The sequence below is a fragment of the Eleutherodactylus coqui genome, chromosome 2 (assembly GCF_035609145.1).
Source record: "Eleutherodactylus coqui strain aEleCoq1 chromosome 2, aEleCoq1.hap1, whole genome shotgun sequence".
Classification (NCBI taxonomy): Eukaryota; Metazoa; Chordata; class Amphibia; order Anura; family Eleutherodactylidae; genus Eleutherodactylus; species Eleutherodactylus coqui.
The window spans coordinates 145,103,288-145,124,740 of NC_089838.1; positions in this window are offsets into that span (position 1 = coordinate 145,103,288).

Genomic DNA, 21,453 nt, shown 5'->3' on the forward strand with positions numbered 1-21,453 from the left:
TTTCTCCCCTTCCACCTCTTCATCACTGAGTTTCTGTTAGAGGGTTCTGCTTGGATCTGTTGTTTTACATGTTTTCCCATCAGCTCAGCTCCACAGGTAGGGTTGATTGAGCTGGCTGGGTGTGGATTTTCCCAGTCAGCCAATCCCCTAGGTCTGCTGCTCATATATACCAGATCCTCTGCTGTGGCTGGTGGTTTGTCCTCTGTTTGTTCAGTGTTATGTTCCTGTGTGTCTGTGCAGCATTCAGTGTGTTTAGGTATGAAGTGTCATGTTCCTGCATCACTGTGCAGGTTTCCGTATGTGTATTGTGAACTGTGTCCTGCTGTGGAACCTTCATCATCTAGGATGCAGGCAGGTCCCTAGGTTGCAGTGCGGGGATGATTGCCCCAAATGCAGGCAGGTTTCCTGGGGTTAGTTGTCTCATTAGAGTAGGTACCCGCGAGACAAAAAGGACCCGTGAAGTGGGCTCGTGGGCTTAAGTATCTTGGCCAAAATATGAACGAATACCTCATACATCCTATAGTTATTCCATCTGGCTATGTGTGCAAGTATGCAGGTGAGTGTTTTGTGCATTTGGAATTTCTTTTAAAGCCAAGGGTATTTTTTAGTTAAAGAAGTGGAGTTGTGTTTGTTTAGATACATAATGAATATTTAGAAAGTTTGATTTCTACAGGTAGTATTGAACTTGATGAAGGCTGAATTAATCTCATGCAGTAAACTGTGTGACAGGAAGCAAATGAAGTTTAGTGCTGTGTCCTCTCCCACAATGGAGCCCATACTAGTTGCATAACCTGCCTCTATAAAAGATACTACCAGCTGTATACAGATGATTAATGTATGTAATAGACGGTGGGTAGATAAATTATAGTTCTAACCCCAGGCTATGCCAAACCTCTGGTCTTGGTGCTGCAATGATTTCACCAATTTTTATTTACCCAGTTTTACTACCGGTAACATTTGTGATGTTTTCTGTGGTTATCGTTTATTTATCCATTATGGGTTAAATTAGTAATTCTTACATTTTTATGTGTTAGTATAAATAGCAGGTATGTATTTTTACTCAGGAGAAATAACTATGACCGAACGTTATTCAATGTGTATAACCCCCTTATCTCATATTTCTTTTATATACGTATACCTGTATCTAAAATATAACTTTTAATGAAGAATACTTAAAACAAGAAAATGGCGGCTTTATGCACAGACAACACAAATATTAGTCTACACTGACAGGCACTGTGTATAGTTCCTGGACCTGGGTTGGCTATGTCTATAGTGTGTAGAAGACAATAAAGCCAAATTTGTAGACAAATGGAAGTACAAATACTCAAAGAAAAAACAATAATTCAATAGGGAAGGCAGCCAAAGGGACAATAGCACTTTACCACTGAGGTAATGCCTATCTGCCCATTGCTGTGAGCGTCTAGACCTGTCCACTCAATAATAGAGGTGAGGATCAGTATCTCCAGCCTTGAAGGTAGGCTGGAGACATATGAGCTGAGTGAGACAAGTGCTGTCTTATAAAGCCGGATATGGTAACGCCTCCTTGGGGGTAGGTGCCCCTTCATCCAATCCTATAGTCCGTAACTGCCCATAGTCCTAATCATTCATTGTACCTACTGTATTATGTAGATCGCCGCTACGCTCGGGGAAAGAGAGTGGGTGCCGTCCCTATATAAATGATGTCAAGGCTGCAGCTGGTGTCTGATCAATGCTGGCGACCCCCGATGTTTAGAAAGATGGGGCCTTGTAATACTATTTGCAGCCGAAGTTCCGGGTATGCGGTCACGTGATGCCCTACGTCATAGCGGGCATTCACGTGATCCCAAGGAACTCCCACTCAGGACATGTGATCCAAAAGAATGCGATCACATGACCATGATGCCTTACGTCATAGAGGGCATCTGAATGATCCCAGGGAACTTCCACTCGGACATGTGATCCGAGAGAGTGCGATCACATGACCGGCCATGGCAACCGTCGCTAGATGTGCAGGGATGCGTTGCTGGCGGTGGGTATGATCCTGTGAAGGTGTTAGGTGGCGTTAGGTGTCCCAGGGGCAAGCGGCCTAACCAGGGAATAGATTAAGGACATGATCACAGTATATAATTAGTGTTGAATACGACCCAATACATGATGGCAATGAATAGAGGTGCTCATGGGGGGGGGGGACACAGGTGGCACTAAAATCCCGATCCTGCCGTAGTAATTCAAAGCAGGGGGCTAGAGATAAATAGCTATATTGGGTGCGGAAGCCAGAGGTCCGAAGGATGGAAACACATAACGGACCTCATTGGAAACTCGTCATCCTGTGTGCTGATGTGGCATCAGAGGAGGGACATACAGGTGGAGAGTAAGACTAGGAAATTGAGGCGCAATATGTCACCACAGTTACACCCGGTGGAATACCGGTGGCTCAAAACACGAAAATCGAAAGCTAAATTTATAAGAAACCACTGAATGAAAGAATTTCATTTATGCCCTGAGGTAGTTGGCAGCCCAATCTAAAAATCCATTTGGCTTCCTTTTGAAGGAGTCATTTGTTAATATCCCCTTTTCGGTTATAGGATCGAATGGACTCAATGCCCTGGAATTTGAGTTTTTGTAGATCCCCACCCTGGAAGTCTCACATATGACTTGCTAGCGGGGTCACCTCGCCTCTTCTTATATTCCCTACATGGCCTAAGATAAACTGTTGGATCGTTTTCCCCATGTAATTCCGTGGACAAGAGCATGAGGCCATATAGACGACGTTTGAGGATTGGCAGTTAAGCAACTCCCTGTTCTTAAAGATTTGACCTGTGGAAGCACTGCGAAAGCAATCTCCCTTTAGGATAAATTGGCAAGCTAGACAATCACTGCATGGATAGGTACCACTGCATATATAGATTGTAAGCCCCCAACCAGGTATGGTGGGGAACTGGTGCAAGATGGCTTTTGACAACCCTATCCTTCACATTCCTACCCCTCCTAAAAGTAATAAGAGGGATCTCAGGAAGAATGTCCTTCAGATCAATGTCTGATTTTAAAATATGCTCATACTTTCCTAGTACTTTTCTCGTCACAGGTGCCAATAACCCAAATAGTGTGTTCCAGTTCCTTTTTGCGCGGAACAAGTAGCTTGTGTCTATTTTGTTGTTGGGCAAATGAGACTGAATATAACTTTCTCTTACCAACCCATCCCAGAACTGCCACCTTCTATGCACTACCAAAAATCCACAAGGGCCTAGATCCACTTAGGGGTAGACCTATAGACTCAGGAGTACACAGCTTGACCCATACGAGTGGAGTCTATATCGATAAAATCTTACGCCCGTTTGTGGAGGCGTTACCCTCTTTCGTACAGGATACCACGAACGTTCTGTGTCGATTAGAAGGGATCAATATTGAATCGAATGTACTCTTAGCAAGCATGGACATAGAATCCCTGTACAGTTCGATCCCCCATGACGTAGGGTTAAGATCGGTGGACCACTTTGTAAAACAAAGAGGGGTCGCTTGTGCTAGACATAACATCTTCATCAATCACCTTCTCTCCTTCATACTCACACATAACTATTTTCTATTCAACGGCAGATTCCTCCACCAGCTCAGGGGCACCGCGATGGAAAGCCCCTGTGCCCCATCCTATGCCAACTTGCTCCTGGGCTGGTGGGAGGAACAAATAGTGTTCTCCAAGACCAATGCCATCTGGACCAATCAGATCCTATTATGGATCCTTTATATTGATGACGTCCTGTTGCTATGGAATAGGTCTGCTGACTCCTTTTGACAATTTGTACAAATCTTTAATCAAAATGAAGTTAATCTGAAGATTACTTCAGAACTCCAGGACACCACCATTTCATTTTTGGACATTAAAATCTCCAAGTCTCCTCACGGTACATTAACAACTACCCTCCATCGTAAAGAAACAGCTACCAATAGCTTACTTTCCTGGCATAGTTCACATCCACTTCCCCTCCGCAGCGGCATTCCAAAGGGGCAGTTTCTTCGTATCAGAAGAAACTGCTCCTTGGACCAAGACTTCACAGTGGAAGGTATGAAACTCCGGAACAGGTTTCTACAACGAGGCTACCCAATTGGGGTAGTCGATGAGGCTTTTCAATTTGCCCAACAACAAAATAGACACGAGCTACTTGTTCCTCGCAAAGAGGAACCGGAACACACTATTAGGGTTATTGGCACCTTTGACGAGGGGGTACCGGAGATTAGAATATTACGAGGAAAGTATTGGCGTATTTTAAAATCAGACATTGATCTGAAGGACATTCTTCCCGAGATCCCTCTTATTACTTTTAGGAGGGGTAGGAATGTGAAGGATAGGGTTGTCAAAAGCCATCTCGCACCAGTTCCCCACCATACCTGGTTGGGGGCTTACAAACATCTTGGTACCTATCCATGCAGTGATTGTCTAGCTTGCCAATTTATCCTAAAGGGAGATTGCTTTCGCAATGCTTCCACAGGTCAAATCTTTAAGAACAGGGAGTTGCTTAACTGCCAATCCTCAAACGTCGTCTATATGGCCTCATGCCCTTGTCCACGGAATTACGTGGGGAAAACGATCCAACAGTTTATCTTAGGCCATGTGGGAAATATCAGAAGAGGCGAGGTGACCCCGCTAGCATGTCACATTTGAGACTTCCAATGATGGGGATCTACAAAAACTCAAATTCCAGGGCATTGAGTCCATTCGATCCTACAGCCGAAGAGGGGATATTAACAAACGACTCCATCAAAATAAAGCCAAATGGATTTTTAGATTGGACTGCCAACAACCTCAGGGCATAAATGAAATTCTTTCATTCAGTGGTTTCTTATAAATTTAGCTTTCGATTTTCGTGTTTTGAGCCACCGGTATTCCACTGGGTGTAACTGTGGTGACATAATGTGCCTCAATTTCCTAGTCTTACTCTCCACCTGTATGTCCCTCCTCTGATGCCACATCAGCACACAGGATGACGAGTTTCCAATGAGGTCCGTTATGTGTTTCCATCCTTCGGACCTCTGGCTTCCGCACCCAATATAGCTATTTATCTCTAGCCCCCTGCTTTGAATTACTACGGCAGGATCGGGATTTTAGTGCCACCTGTGTCCCCCCCCCCATGAGCACCTCTATTCATTGCCATCATGTATTGGGTCGTATTCAACACTAATTATATACTGTGATCATGTCCTTAATCTATTCCCTGGTTAGGCCGCTTGCCCCTGGGACACCTAACGCCACCTAACACCTTCACAGGATCATACCCACCGCCAGCAACGCATCCCTGCACATCTAGCGACGGTTGCCATGGCCGGTCATGTGATCGCACTCTCTCGGATCACATGTCCGAGTGGGAGTTCCCTGGGATCATTCAGATGCCCTCTATGATGTAAGGCATCACGGTCATGTGATCGCGTTCTTTTGGATCACATCTCCTGAGTGGGAGTTCCCTGTGATCATGTGAATGCCCGCTATGACGTGGGGCATCACATGACCGCATACCCGGATATCCGGCCGCAAATAGTATTACAAGGCCCCATCTTTCTAAACATTGATCAGACACCAGGTGTGGCCTTGACATCATTTATATATGGACAGCGCCCACTCTCTTTCCCCGAGTGTAGCGGCGATCTACATAATATAGTAGGTACAATGAATGATTGGATTATGGGCGGTTATCAACTATAGGATTGGATGAAGGGGCACCTACCCCCAAGGAGGCGTTACCATATCCGGCTTTATAAGACAGCACATGTCTCACTCAGCTCATATGTCTCCAGCCTACCTTCAAGGCTGGAGATACTGATCCTCACCTCTATTATTGAGTGGACAGGTCTAGACACTCACAGCAATGGGCAGATAGGCATTACCTCAGTGGTCAAGTGCTATTGTCCCTTTGGCTGCCTTCCCTATTGAATTATTGTTTTTCTTTGAGTATTTTTACTTTCATTTGTCTACAAATTGGCTTTATTGTCTTCTACACACTATAGACATAGCCAACCCAGGTTCAGGAACTATACACAGTGCCTGTCAGTGTAGACTAATATTTGTGTTGTCTGTGCATAAAGCCGCCATTTTTTTGTTTTTAGTATTCTTCATTAAAAGTTATATTTTAGGAGTTTGTCAGTGATAGTGGTTTAGATTTTCTTACTCCCCTGCACCTGTGATCCCCTATACCGATATCTAGTCTCTTCCATTGACCTAGTCTAAGACCCTCATGGGAGTCCCTTGTCAGCAAGAGCTGGGGCTTGGCGTCTACTGGCAGCTAAACTCCAGCTCTAGTGGCTAGCAGCAGAGAAACCTCCATTCCTGACCATCTAAGCATTTACATGCCATGACTAATAACGATTACAGCATGTAAGCAGGAAACAGTGAGAGAGGGTTCCCCCTGCCATTTGTCAGGAGGCCGTAATGTGACTGCAGGATGCCAATGGGTTCCCATGCCAGCCTATAAGACCCTGCCTTTTAGTAGAGTCTGAATGATTACCTGTAAAAGTACACTACACTGCACTACAGACGTAGTGCAGTGTACTATATCAGCGATTGAATAAGAGCATCTTCAAATCCATATGAAGGACAAAAAATAATGGGTGAAAAAACTTAGTTTCTGTAAAAAAGAACAAATCCCATTTGCTATGGAAAAAGAACATATGTATCGCCATATTCATAATGCCCTGTGCCATAAATATAATATGCCTGTTTTCCAATATTGTGAATGGAGTAAAGAAAAAATGACAAAAAACAATGTCAGAACTGTTTTTTCACTCATATGCGTCCCAAAAATGCAATAAAAAACGATCAAAAAGTTGCATGAACTGCTTTATTAAAAAATAAATGCCTGCATCGTGCGTTTCATGATGGCGCTCAGATGCAGCCATCTGCGAATGCTACTGCGAATGCTTTGCACAGTGAGGCTGCCCATGCAACATTGAAGGTAATAGCAACTATTGAGTGGGGTTATCATGTGGAATGCATGGTCCTGAGAAATGCCATGATGCGATGAACAGTTTGCTTGAATTTGATCACTCAACTCCTCCTGCAACCCCCAGAAAGAAATGCTGATGAAACATCTATACCACTTCCCAACCATGATTTTGTTTCGGGCACAAAATTAGCGTATTCTTATGTATTTCCATCTGCTGAATTCAAAAATCACCATAAAAATGACCGATTAGCTGTTGCTTTGGAGATACAGTAACATGTCATTTTTTAGAGTTTACATTTTTATTTTGTGGGAATTTTTTTTGGGGGGGGGAGTTGTCACACCTCTCAACTGACATAACACAACGTTCTCCACATGTTTGTAGGTTCTAAACATAATAAATGTTGCTATGACTGAGTTTCATATTGTTTCTGTTTTTCTTTTTTCAGAATTTCTGGTTTTGGAGAGCTTTTGAAGTGTAAAATTGGCTATATCAAAATGCCACAAAAATGTGTAAATTTAGTGAATAACTTTTGTTACATTTGTGGTGAAATAACATTTTTGTCCCAGAAACGCAATCTGACGCCTCTTGTGAAGACTGCCTATCATCATTATTTTTGGTATGAAGGTAGGGGACCAGGATAAGTCGTGGGCTCCACATATATGTTACAACTCGTGTTCAGTTAAACTATGAGAATGGCTAAAAAATAAAAAACAATCTATGGCTCTTGCTGAGCCTATGGTTTGGCAGAAGCCTACACATGACTGCTATTTCTGCTTGACTCCGCCTATTAAGGCACGATTGTCAATGAAGAAGACAGGAACAGTTCAATACCCGAATCTTCCATCTGCTAGTCTACCTATTCCACATTCTGATAGTTTACCAGTTTCTTCTCCACCCCAACATTATAAGCTTGAAGTAGAAAATGAAGAAAGTGTGGAAAAACAAGAACCCAACAAGCCTTCCACATCCCATGACCCTGACTTTGAGGTAAAAGATGATACACCGCACAGACTGAGGCAAGCGGAATTGAGTGATCTCATTCGAGACCTTGACTTGTGAAAGGAGAAGGCAGAACTTCTAGGGTCAAGACTACAGCAATTGAATCTTCCCCAACGTGATGTCAGGGTCTCACAGTACAGAGAATATCAGAGGGATCTGCTTTCTTTCTTTGAGAAAAGAAATAATCAGGTTGTTTACTGCGACGTTAATGGCTTGATGAAATTTTTTAATTTGTACCATGATCCAACTGAATGGAGGCTATTCATACATTTCCTCCAAGCTTAGTTGGAAAGCTGTATTACTTCATAACGGCAACTATCTTCCTTCTCTTCCTGTTGGTCATGCAGTTCACATGAAGGAGACTTATGCAAACATGACAGCTCGCCTCGGTTCAATCAAATATGCTGAACAAAAGTGGAAAATCTGTGGCGATCTAAGTCATCGCTGTACTCTTAGGAATGCAACTGGGGTACACTAAATACTGTTGCTTTTTACGTATGTGGGACAGTAGGGATAAGAAACCACATTACATTTAAGTGGACTGGCCTGCAAGAAATCTTGACTCTACCGAGAAAAATGTCGTTGCCGAGCCTCTCGTGGACCTAAAATATGTTCTTCTTCCACCCCTTCACATAAAGCTGGGTTTAATGAAAAATTTGGTCAAAGGTATGAACCAGGAAGGACAGGCATTTAAGCACTTAAGAAACAAATTTCCTAGATTGAGTGATACAAAGGTTTAGGAAGGTATTTTGTTGGGCCACAAATTCGACAACTTGTAAAGAATCCTGCGTTTGACCAAGTTTTGGAGGGAAAAGAAAAGGAAGCTTGGCAAGCCTTAAAGGGAGTTATTCATGGATTCTTAGGCAACAAAAGAGATGATAACTGCACTCAGTTGGCGACAGTACTTCTGGAAAAATACCATCAACTCGGATGCAACATGTCCCTTAAAATCCATATTCTCCACTCCCACCTAGACTTTTTCCCTTCTATTTGTGGAGCTGTCAGTGATGAACACAGAGAAAGATTCCACAAGGATATTTCTGTAATGGAACAAAGATATCAGGGCCGTTGGAATGAAGCAATGCTTGCGGATTACTGCTGGTCTGTGTGTAGGGATGCTCCGGAACTCACTTACAAGAGGCAAGCCAAAAGAAAATGATCTCATGAAGTCACCACATAATTCTCTTCACACCAAATCACCTGCCAGGAATTATTCCATCAATTTAGAACTCTTAGAATGTAACTGTCATTAAAAAAAATTTCAAATGCGCTTTCAATGTTGTTAGCATATGTAAGTAAAATGTATCATTTTCTCTTAAAGGGGTTGTCCCGCGAAACAAAGTGGGGGTATACACTTCTGTATGGCCATATTAATGCACTTTGTAATGTACATTGTGCATTAATTATGAGCCATACAGAAGTTATTCACTTACCTGTTCCGTTGCTAGCGTCCTTGTCTCCATGGTGCCGTCTAATTTTCAGCGTCTAATCGCCCGATTAGACGCGCCTGCGCAGTCCGGTCTTCTTCTTTTCTGAATGGGGCCGCTCATGCCGGAGAGCGGCTCCTCGTAGCTCCGCCCCGTCACGTGCCAATTCCAGCCAATCAGGAGGCTGGAATCGGCAATGGACCGCACAGAAGACCTGCGGTCCACCGAGGGTGAAGATCCCGGCGGCCATCTTCAGCAGGTAAGTAAGAAGTCACCGGAGCGCGGGGATTCAGGTAAGCACTATTCATGAATGGGTGTGAGTGAGAGCTGCCTCTGATTGGTCAGGCTGTGACAAATCAGAGGCAGCTCATTCAGCAGGCGGGGATTTTAAATCCCCAGCTGCTGAATACTACAGAGAGCAGTTCAGGAGAACTGCCAGCTGGCCGTGGCTGAACTCCGTCTGCCGGGACCAGGTGAGTATATATATATATTTTATTTTTACACATTTCTGGATGAATTGCAGGGAAGGGCTTATATATTTAAGCCCTTCCCGAAAATTCATTGTGCGATCGCCGGCAGGCCATTGCTTTCAATGGAGCCGGCTGTATTGCCGGCTCCATTGAATTCAATGGGCTGACATCGTTCTGCCGGGACAAGGTGAGTATATATTTTTTTAAACTTTTTACACATTTTAGGATGATTTTCAGGTAAGGGCTTATATTTTTAAGCCCTTCCCGAAAATTCATCCCGCGCTCCCCGGCAGCCCATTGCTTTCAATGGAGCCGGCTGTATTGCCGGCTCCATTGAATTCAATGGGCTAACATCGTTCTGCCGGGACAAGGTGAGTATATATTTTTTTTTACTTTTTACACATTTCTGAATGAATTTCAGGTAAGGGCTTATATTTTTAAGCCCTTCCCGAAAATTCATCCCGCGCTAGCCGGCAGCCCATTGCTTTCAGTGGAGCCGGCTGTATTGCCGGCTCCATTGAATTCAATGGTCAGTGCTTGTTTAATCGAGACGAGCACCGTGTGGTGCTCGTCTCGAGTAGCGAGCATCTTGAGCACCCTAATACTCGAACGAGCATCAAGCTCGGACGAGTATGCTCGCTTATCTCTATTCATTACCCATTGCCTCCCTGTTACTAAGAATTAGGTCCAAGATATCTAATTTAGGTCATATTAGCAAAGATAATTGGGCTGCAGTTTTGTGTATGATTCCAATGATATCTCTATCAGAAAGTCAAGGAGTATCACAATTGTATTTAGTGCATAGAGTTTATTGTACTCCATGAAAGTTCTTTAACATGGGGTACTGGACTAAACTTCAAAGTGCTTTATGGATGGTGCAGATTTAATACAGATGGTCTGGAATTGTGTAAAATTGCATGAATTGTGGAATGGAGTACTAGAGGTAGCTAAAAAATGATATCTTTTTGATATTAGTCATAATCACAGAACTTGTATATTGGGTGTTATTGATTGGCATAATCTTTTGGGAATTCAGAGAGCATTGTATGAAGTGCAGAAACTGATTACTGCCTGTTGGATGCAGCCTGGCCCCCAACAATAGGATATTTTGTCATAAAGAGAGGTTATATCCTTGAAAAGGGCGATATATATGAAAATGCTATTTGACTAAGCTTAAGGAACTTTGGGGAGGATGGTCTGATATATGATGGATAGTTCTAGCACTGGTTGCATTGAGCTTTTGCGGAGAAGTTGATGGGATTTGGAGTGGATGAGGGAGAGAGGTGAGAAGGCGGAGAAGAGTTCGTTTTTTTATCTTTTTGTAAGTGTCTAAATATTTTTTTTTGTTGGGGATGAGGGAGATTATGATTTGTTTAAACATAGTTATGATTAATTGTATTATTTGCGTGGGGTAATGTTCTGTTCTATGTATGCTATACTTATGCATGTATAAATGTGTAGAAATTAAGGGGTAATTGTATTTAGAAATATAAATTCAATGAAAATTATCTGATTTAAAAAAAAAGTACATGCACCCCAAAATTATGATCAAGGAGAGTTCTGATGAAGCTTTCTAGCCAATCACTCCAAAAACTATCTCCCCCACAATGTGTAAGGCTGAAAAAAAGACATATGTCCATCCATTTAATTATATTACTCCCCAATGTTGATCTAGAGGAAGGCAAAAAAAACCCCACGAGTTAGAAGTCAATTTTCTTAATTGCAGGGGAAAAGTTCTTTACCAACTCTAATCTGACAATCAGAATAATCGCAGGATCAACAACCCTTCTGAAGTTATTAGTGACTATAACATGTAATTTTGTTACACTCAAGAAAGACGTCCAGCCCCTCTTAAACTCTTTTAGTGAATTCACCATCACCGCATCCTCAGGCAGAGAGTTCCATAGTATCACTGCTCTTACAGTAAAGAACCCACATCTATGATGTGGTAGAAACCTTCTTTCTTCTAGATGTAAAGGATGCCCCCTTGTTATGAAACAAATAGATGATGGGAGAGATCTCTGCATTGTCCCTTGATATATTTATACATATGTTACGATCATGTGGGCAACTAAGCTCGGGGCCCACATAATTGTGACCAAAGAATAAACACGGGTTTCAGACAACTGGCCCTGAACTACAGGGAGGATGACATGGCCCTACCTGAGCGGGAACATCGCCCCAATAAAGGGCGGCCCAGCAATCTTTGGATCTGGGCCCTAGCTGCTCCTAGGAACCACGCCACCAGAACAGGACAAATAAACATGCCACAAGACAGGGACAATTGGACAGAACAAGAAGACACACAGAGCCAGAAAACACAGCATACAGCAGCCAAAATGAAACCACTAGTAGTGGGTGTTAGGCCAGAGGCGTAACTTGAAGCTCCTGGGCCCCAATGCAAAACTTGTAAAGGGGCCCCCAACTATAACGCTTTATTCATAGTACTGGGCTCCCTATATGGAGAAGAGGGGCCTTATGGGCCCCCTGAGGCTCCTGGGCCCAGGTGCAACCACATCCCCTGCATCCTCTAGAGTTATGCCCCTGTGTTAGGCTATATTTAAGTACCAGGTCTTAGTTGACATTTTGATCAAAACATGGAAGCTAGCAGGACACTTCAAGGATCCTGGCTATACCACTAGTCCCTACACTAACCAGGAGTCCAGAGGCACCGGACACAGTTCACACTGCAAGCTGCAACAGCACATACAACAGGACACAAGTCACACAGCAAGCTGTACAGGACAGATGACAGGACGCAAGTCACACAGCAAGCTGTACGGGACAGATGATAGGACACAAGTCACACAGCAAGCTATACAGGACAGATAACAGGACACAAGTCACACAGCAAGCTGCATGCTGAAGTAACATGACTGCTTGCCCTGAACACCAGACAAACACTGACAAGAGCTGGGTTATATGTGCTGCAGACTAAAGGAGATTGGCTGCTGGAGAACACTGCACCCAGCCAGCTCAATTAACCCCAACTTGAGAAAGGGTGCTCCTGGAACCCTGTAGTACAACAGATCCCAGCAGCACACCCTTACAACATAGTTATTAAATTGCCACTCAGCTGTCTTTTTTCTAAACTAAATAACCCCTAAGTTTGATTGGGGTCAAATATAAGAGTTCATCAACTTTCAGGCACCACTGTAGTTCAGTAGGGATTGCTGGACTGTATACAATTGTGAGTGAGACTATTAAGTAAATTAGAACAGTCCCAATTATTGAAAATAAGCAAGATTTTGAAAATCGTGAGAAATGTAACCACATTTATAAGAAACGTGCATTATACCATGATCAAGCTTTATCTACGGGAAACCTGCACAAAACAATTAAAGTGAAGGTACACCAGTGTTTTTCTAAGTCCTTTTAATTGTTATCTTTTCTTTTTATAATCTTTTTAAAAAATTCTTCTAGAAAAAATTGGGATGTTTAATTATTTTGAGCATGCCTGACATAAGCCAATCAATTTTCTAGCCACAATTTACTTAACCCTGTCTACTAGGAAGTGATGCATTTTTTGCTAATGGATGTGCTGCACTGAATAATGTACTGGCCTACGATCTAAACATTAACTTTAGTTTGTTTGCATTCTATTATTGTTAATACTTAACTTTTGTGACATTAGTCACTTAGTTTAATGAAGTGTTACTCTGTATATGCTGTATAGAATAAAATCAGAGAAGAATCCTGTGAGTTTAATGCATTTTCTAATGTGTATAACCTTAAAGGGGTTGTTCCTTTTTTAACTATTGATGACCTATCATTAGATTGTCACTAGAGATGAGCGAACACCAAAATGTTCGGGTGTTCGTTATTCGAAACGAACTTCCCGCGATGTTCGAGGGTTCGTTTCGAATAACGAACCCCATTGAAGTCAATGGGCGACCAGAGCATTTTTGTATTTCGCCGATGCTCGCTAAGGTTTTCATGTGTGAAAATCTGGGCAATTCAAGAAAGTGATGGGAACGACACAGAAACGGATAGGGCAGGCGAGGGGCTACATGTTGGGCTGCATCTCAAGTTCACAGGTCCCACTATTAAGCCACAATACCGGCAAGAGTGGGCCCCCCCCCCCTCCCAACAACTTTTACTTCTGAAAAGCCCTCATTAGCATGGCATACCTTTGCTAAGCACCACACTAGCTACAACAAAGCACAATCACTGCCTGGATGACACTCCGCTGCCACTTCTCCTGGGTTACATGCTGACCAACCGCCCCCCCTCCCCCCACAGCGCACACCAAAGTGTCCCTGCGCAGCCTTCAGCTGCCCTCATGCCACACCACCCTCATGTCTATTTAGAAGTGCGTCTGCCATGAGGAGGAACCGCAGGCACACACTGCAGAGGGTTGGCACGGCTAGGCAGCGACCCTCTTTAAAAGGGGCGGGGCGATAGCCCACAATGCTGTACAGAAGCAATGAGAAATATAATCCTGTGCCACCGCCATCAGGAGCTGCACACGTGGGCATAGCAATGGGGAACCTATGTGCCACACACTATTCATTCTGTCAAGGTGTCTGCATGCCCCAGTCAGACTGGTAATATGCACCTTAACAGTAACCGCGTTGGTGGTAATGTGGTGGTGACTGCGGACCTAGTAGCACGGTTGTATTTTGTTGGTTTTTGGAATGCGGCCAGGATTAAGTGGGTCGTGGCGGGGGGATGGTGTGGGGGCTCTCTTGTTGTGTCGGTAAAGGTGAAATTCTTGGACTGCCACCAGACGAACCAATGCAAAGGCATTTGCCAAGAATGTTTTCCCTGTTGGAGGAGGAGGGGGATGTTTTTGAGGCACTACGTGTCCTCTCCACGTGTCCGTGGTTATATGCACCTTAACAGTAACCGCGTTGGTGGGAAATGGCCTCGCCGCCATCATGTCTTTGGGAAGCCTCTGTTTCCACACCCCAGAGACATACCATTAGCAGCGGTATAGGCAGAGCCCAGAATTCGTAACATTTCAGCCGTAGCATTAGGACAGGCCCCACTAACATATCACTAGCAGCATTATAGGAGGAGCGCAGTCTTCGTTCCATGTCAGCAATAGTAGCACTCAAGACAGGCCCCAGTAACAATTCCGAAGCAGCAGTATAGCGGGAGCGCAGTCTTCGTTCCATGTCAGCAATAGTAGCACTCAAGACAGGCCCCAGTAACAATTCCGAAGCAGCAGTATAGCGGGAGCGCAGTCTTCGTTCCATGTCAGCAATAGTAGCACTCAAGACAGGCCCCAGTAACAATTCTGAAGCAGCAGTATAGCGGGAGCGCAGTCTTCGTTCCATGTCAGCAATAGTAGCACTCAAGACAGGCCCCAGTAACAATTCCGAAGCAGCAGTATAGCGGGAGCGCAGTCTTCGTTCCATGTCAGCAATAGTAGCACTCAAGACAGGCCCCAGTAACAATTCTGAAGCAGCAGTATAGTGGGAGCGCAGTCTTAGTTCCATTTCAGTAGCCTTAGTATAGCCAAGGCCCAAGTTACATTTATGTAGCTAAAGTGTAGGCCAACCCCACACACCTTTCTGTAACATGAGTGCAGGCGAAGAACATACAAATTGCTATGATTACACTGTAGGTGAGGGCCCCAAAAAATTGGTGTACCAACAGTACTAATGTACCTCAGTAAAAATTGGCCATGCCCAACCAAGATGGCAGGTGAATCGCTTTGGTTAATGTGGCTTAAAGGGGTTGTCCCGCGGCAGCAAGTGGGTCTATACACTTCTGTATGGCCATATTAATGCACTTTGTAATGTACATTGTGCATTAATTATGAGCCATACAGAAGTTATAAAAAGTTTTATACTTACCTGCTCCGTTGCTGGCGTCCTCGTTCCCATGGAGCCGACTAATTTTTGCCCTCCGATGGCCAAATTAGCCGCGCTTGCGCAGTCCGGGTCTTCTGCAGTCTTCTATGGGGCCGCTCGTGTAGAATGCCGGCTCCGTGTAGCTCCGCCCCGTCACGTGCCGATTCCAGCCAATCAGGAGGCTGGAATCGGCAATGGACCGCACAGAAGCCCTGCGGTCCACGGAGACAGAGGATCCCGGCGGCCATCTTCAGCAGGTAAGTATGAAGACGCCGGACCGCCGGGATTCAGGTAAGCGCTGTGCGGGTTGTTTTTTTAACCCCTGCATCGGGGTTGTCTCGCGCCGAACGGGGGGGGGTTAAAAAAAAAAAAAAAACCCGTTTCGGCGCGGAACAACCCCTTTAAGTGGTAACTAGGCCTGGAGGCAGCCCAGTGTAACGAAAAATTGGTTCAAGTTAAAGTTCCAACGCTTTTAAGCGCATTGAAACTTATAAAAATTGTTCAGAAAAATTATTTGAGTGAGCCTTGTGGCCCTATGAAAAATTGCTCGTTCAGCGTGATTACGTGAGGTTTCAGGAGGAGGAGCAGGAGGAGGAGGAGGAATATTAGACACAGATTGATGAAGCAGAAATGTCCCCGTTTTGGATGGTGAGAGAGAACGTAGCTTCCATCCGCGGGTGCAGCCTACGTATTGCTTACGTATCGCTGCTGTCCGCTGGTGGAGAACAGAAGTCTGGGGAAATCCAGCCTTTGTTCATCTTGATGAGTGTTAGCCTGTCGGCACTGTCGGTTGACAAGCGGCTACGCTTATCTGTGATGATTCCCCCAGCCGCACTAAACACCCTCTCCGACAAGACGCTAGCCGCAGGACAAGCAAGCACCTCCAGGGCATACAGCGCTAGTTCAGGCCACGTGTCCAGCTTCGACACCCAGTAGTTGTAGGGAGCAGAGGCGTCACCGAGGATGGTCGTGCGATCGGCTACGTACTCCCTCACCATCCTTTTACAGTGCTCCCGCCGACTCAGCCTTGACTGGGGAGCGGTGACACAGTCTTGGTGGGGAGCCATAAAGCTGGCCAGGCCCTTAAAGACTATTGCACTGCCTGGGATGTACATGCTGCTCGATCTCCGCACCTCCCCTGCTACCTTGCCCTCGGTACTGCGCCTTCTGCCACTAGCGCTGTCGGCTGGGAATTTTACCATCAGCTTGTCCGCAAGGGTCCTGTGGTATAGCAACACTCTCGAACCCCTTTCCTCTTCGGGAATGAGAGTGGGCAGGTTCTCCTTATAGCGTGGGTCGAGCAGTGTGTACACCCAGTAATCCGTCGTGGCCAGAATGCGTGCAACGCGAGGGTCACGAGAAAGGCATCCTAACATGAAGTCAGCCATGTGTGCCAGGGTACCTGTACGCAACACATGGCTGTCTTCACTAGGAAGATCACTGCCAGGATCCTCCTCCTCCTCCTCCTCCTCCTCCTCCTCCTCAGGCCATACACGCTGAAAGGATGACAGGCAATCAGCCGGTGTACCGTCAGCAGCGGGCCAAGCTGTCTCTTCCCCCTCCTCCTCATCCTCCTCATGCTCCTCCTCCTCCTCCTGTACGCGCTGAGAAATAGACAGGAGGGTGCCCTGACTCTCCCGCGGCATACTGTCTTCCACCGCTCCCGTTTCCGAGCGCAAAGCAGCTGCCTTTATGGTTTGCAGGGAATTTCTCAAGATGCATAGCAGAGGAATGGTGACGCTAATGATTGTAGCATCGCCGCTCACCACCTGGGTAGACTCCTCAAAATTACCAAGGACATGGCAGATGTCTGCCAACCAGGCCCACTCTTCTGAAAGGAATTGAGGAGGCTGACTCCCACTGCGCCGCCCATGTTGGAGTTGGTATTCGACTATAGCTCTACGCTGTTCATAGAGCCTGGCCAACATGTGGAGCGTAGAGTTCCACCGTGTGGGCACGTCGCACAGCAGTCGGTGCACTGGCAGCTTAAAGTGATGTTGCAGGGTGCGCAGGGTGGCAGCGTCCGTGTGGGACTTGCGGAAATGTGCGCAGAGCCGGCGCGCCTTTACGAGCAGGTCTGACAAGCGTGGGTAGCTTTTCAGAAAGCGCTGAACCACCAAATTAAAGACGTGGGCCAGGCATGGCACGTGCGTGAGGCTGCCGAGCTGCAGAGCCGCCACCAGGTTACGGCCGTTGTCACACACGACCATGCCCGGTTGGAGGCTCAGCGGCGCAAGCCAGCGGTCGGTCTGCTGTGTCAGACCCTGCAGCAGTTCGTGGGCCGTGTGCCTCTTATCGCCTAAGCTGAGTAGTTTCAGCACGGCCTGCTGACGCTTGCCCACCGCTGTGCTGCCACACCGCTCGACACCGACTGCTGGCGACATGCTGCTGCTAACACATCTTGATTGCGAGACAGAGGAGGAGGAGGAGGGTGCTTTAGTGGTGGAAGCATACACCTCCGCAGATACCATCACCGAGCTGGGGCCCGCAATTCTGGGGGTGGGTAGGACGTGAGCGGTCCCAGGCTCTGACTCTGTCCCAGCCTCCACTAAATTCAGCCAATGTGCCGTCAGGGAGATATAGTGGCCCTGCCCGCCTGTGCTTGTCCACGTGTCCGTTGTTAAGTGGACCTTGCCAGTAACCGCGTTGGTGAGGGCGCGTACAATGTTGCGGGAGACGTGGTCGTGCAGGGCTGGGACGGCACATCGGGAAAAGTAGTGGCGACTGGGAACTGAGTAGCGCGGGGCCGCCGCCTCCATGATACTTTTGAAGGACTCCGTTTCCACAACCCTATACGGCAGCATCTCAAGGCTGATGAATTTTGCTATGCGGACGGTTAACGTTTGAGCGTGCGGGTGCGTGGCGGCGTACTTGCGCTTGCGCTCCAACAGTTGCGCAAGCGACGGCTGGACGGTGCGCTGAACTACACTGCTGGATGGGGCCGAGGACAGCGGAGATGAGGGTGTGGGTGCAGGCCATGAGGCGGTAGTGCCTGTGTCCTGAGAGGGGGGTTGCATCTCAGTGGCAGGTTGGGGCACAGGGGGAGAGGCAGGGGTGCAAACCGGAGGCGCTGAACGGCCTTCGTCCCACCTTGTGGGGTGCTTGGCCATCATATGTCTGCGCATGGTGGTGGTGGTGAGGCTGTTGGTGTTGGCTCCCCAGCTGAGCTTTGCGCGACAAAGGTTGCACACCACTGTTCGTCGGTCATCAGGCGTCTCTGTGAAAGACTGCCAGACCTTAGAGCACCTTGGCCTCTGCAGGGTGGCATGGCGCGAGGGGGCGCTTTGGGAAACAGTTGGTGGATTATTCGGTCTGGCCCTGCCTCTACCCCTGGCCACCGCACTGCCTCTTGCAACCTGCCCTGCTGATGCCCTTGACTCCCCCTCTGAAGACCTGTCCTCCTGAGTAAGCGTTGCACACCAGGTGGGGTCAGTCACCTCATCGTCCTGCTGCTCTTCCTCCGAATCCTCTGTGCGCTGCTCCCTCGGACTTACTGCCCTTACTACTACCTCACTGCAAGACAACTGTGTCTGATCGTCATCGTCCTCCTCATCCACAGAAAGTTGTTGAGACAGTTGGCGGAAGTCCCCAGCCTCTTCCCCCGGACCCCGGGAACTTTCGAATGGTTGGGCATCAGTGACGATAAACTCCTCTGGTGGGAGAGGAACCGCTGCTGCCCAATCTAAGCAGGGGCCCGAGAACAGTTCCTGGGAGTGTTCCCGCTCCTGAGCAGGTGTCATTGTAGTGGAGTGAGGAGGCTGGGAGGAAGGAGGAGCAGCAGACAGAGGATTCGGATTTGCAGCAGTGGACGGCGCAGAACTGCGGGTTGACGATAGGTTGCTCGAAGCACTTTCTGCCATCCAGGACAGGACCTGCTCACACTGCTCATTTTCTAATAACCGTCTCCCGCGTGGACCCATTAATTGGGCGATGAATGTGGGGACGCCAGAAACGTGCCTCTCTCCTAATCGCGCAGCAGTCGGCTGCGACACACCTGGATCAGGAGCTTGGCCTGTGCCCACACCCTGACTTGGCCCTCCGCGTCCTCGGCCGTGTCCACGTCCTCTAGGCCTACCCCTACCCCTCAGCATGCTGTATTACCAGTGATTTGATTTCACAGGCAGGAAATAAATTGGCGCAAGACTGCAGGCCAAATATAATTTTTTCCCTTTTTTGAAAACGAAAGGCCCCACTGCCTCTAGTGAATGAATAATCTAAGTTTAATAACTGTGCTGTGGCCCTGCTAATGTGGCACAGAACTTGAGGGTAGCAGAGTTATTATAACTCTGGCAGAGCTGGTATTTTTTTCCCAATTAAGGAAAGCAAATGGCGAAGCCAGCAGTAAAACGTAGCTGGGTGCGTCTGATTTTTAAACGTTGCACACGCAGCCGACACGTACACACAGCCCTTAGGACGGACAGAGGCAGGACAAATAGATTTTTTTTCAGTTTTTTTCCACCAAAAGGCAGCACTGCGTATATTCAATGAACATGAGAAGTTTAATAACTGTGCTGTGGCCCTGCTAATGTGGCACAGAACTTGAGGGTAGCAGAGTTATTATAACTCTGGCAGAGCAGGTATTTTTTTTCCCAATTAAGGAAAGCAAATGGCGAAGCCAGCAGTAAAACGTAGCTGGGTGCGTCTGATTTTTAAACGTTGCACACGCAGCCGACACGTGTCCACCGCCCTTAGGACGGACAGAGGCAGGACAAATAGAATTTTTTTCAGTTTTTTCCACCAAAAGGCAGCACTGCGTATATTCAATGAACATGAGAAGTTTAATAACTGTGCTGTGGCCCTGCTAATGTGGCACAGAACTTGAGGGTAGCAGAGTTATTATAACTCTGGCAGAGCAGGTATTTTTTTTCCCAATTAAGGAAAGCAAATGGCGAAGCCAGCAGTAAAACGTAGCTGGGTGCGTCTGATTTTTAAACGTTGCACACGCAGCCGACACGTGTCCACAGCCCTTAGGACGGACAGAGGCAGGTCAAATAGAATTTTTTTCACTTGTTTTACAAGCAAAAGGCCGCACTGCGTATATTCAATGAATAATAACTGTGTTGTGGCTCTGCCTACACAATTCTTTCCCTGCAGTATCAATGGAGGGTGCAATGCTCTGCAGAGGCGATTTTGAGAAGAAAAAAAATATGCAGCACAGCTAACAGCAGCCAGCACAGTACTGCACACGGTTAAATATGGCCCTAGAAAGGACCGTTGAGGTTCTTGAAGGCTACACTCACTCCTAACACTCTCCCTGCCTATGCAACACTTCTGTCCCTAATGCTGGGTGCAACGCTCTGCAGAGGCGATTTTGAGAAAAAAAAAATTGCCACTGCTAACAGCAGCCAACACACAGCTATCAGTGGCCCTAATAAGGACCTTTGGGGGTCTTGAAGCCTACACTAACTACCAATTCTTGCCCTACAGCAGCTCCGGTACAAACAGCACTGTCCCTCATCTAACTCACAAGGCATCTGAGGCGAGCCGCGGGAGGGGCCGACTTTTATATTAGGCGGACACCTGATCTCGCCAGCCACTCACAGCAGGGGGGTGGTATAGGGCTGGAACAACACAGGGGGAAGTTGTAATGCCTTCCCTGTCTTTCAATTGGCCAGAAAAGCGCGCTAACGTCTCAGGGAAGGAAGTGAAAGTAACCCGAACACCGCATGGTGTTCGTTACGAATAACGAACATCCCGAACACCCTAATATCCGCACGGATATCAAGTTCGGACGAACACGTTCGCTCATCTCTAATTGTCACCAATAAAAATGAAGACTAAGCCTGCAGTACCATCCTGAGCCATTGCACAATTTATAGAGCTGTGTGCTTGTGGAAACCATAG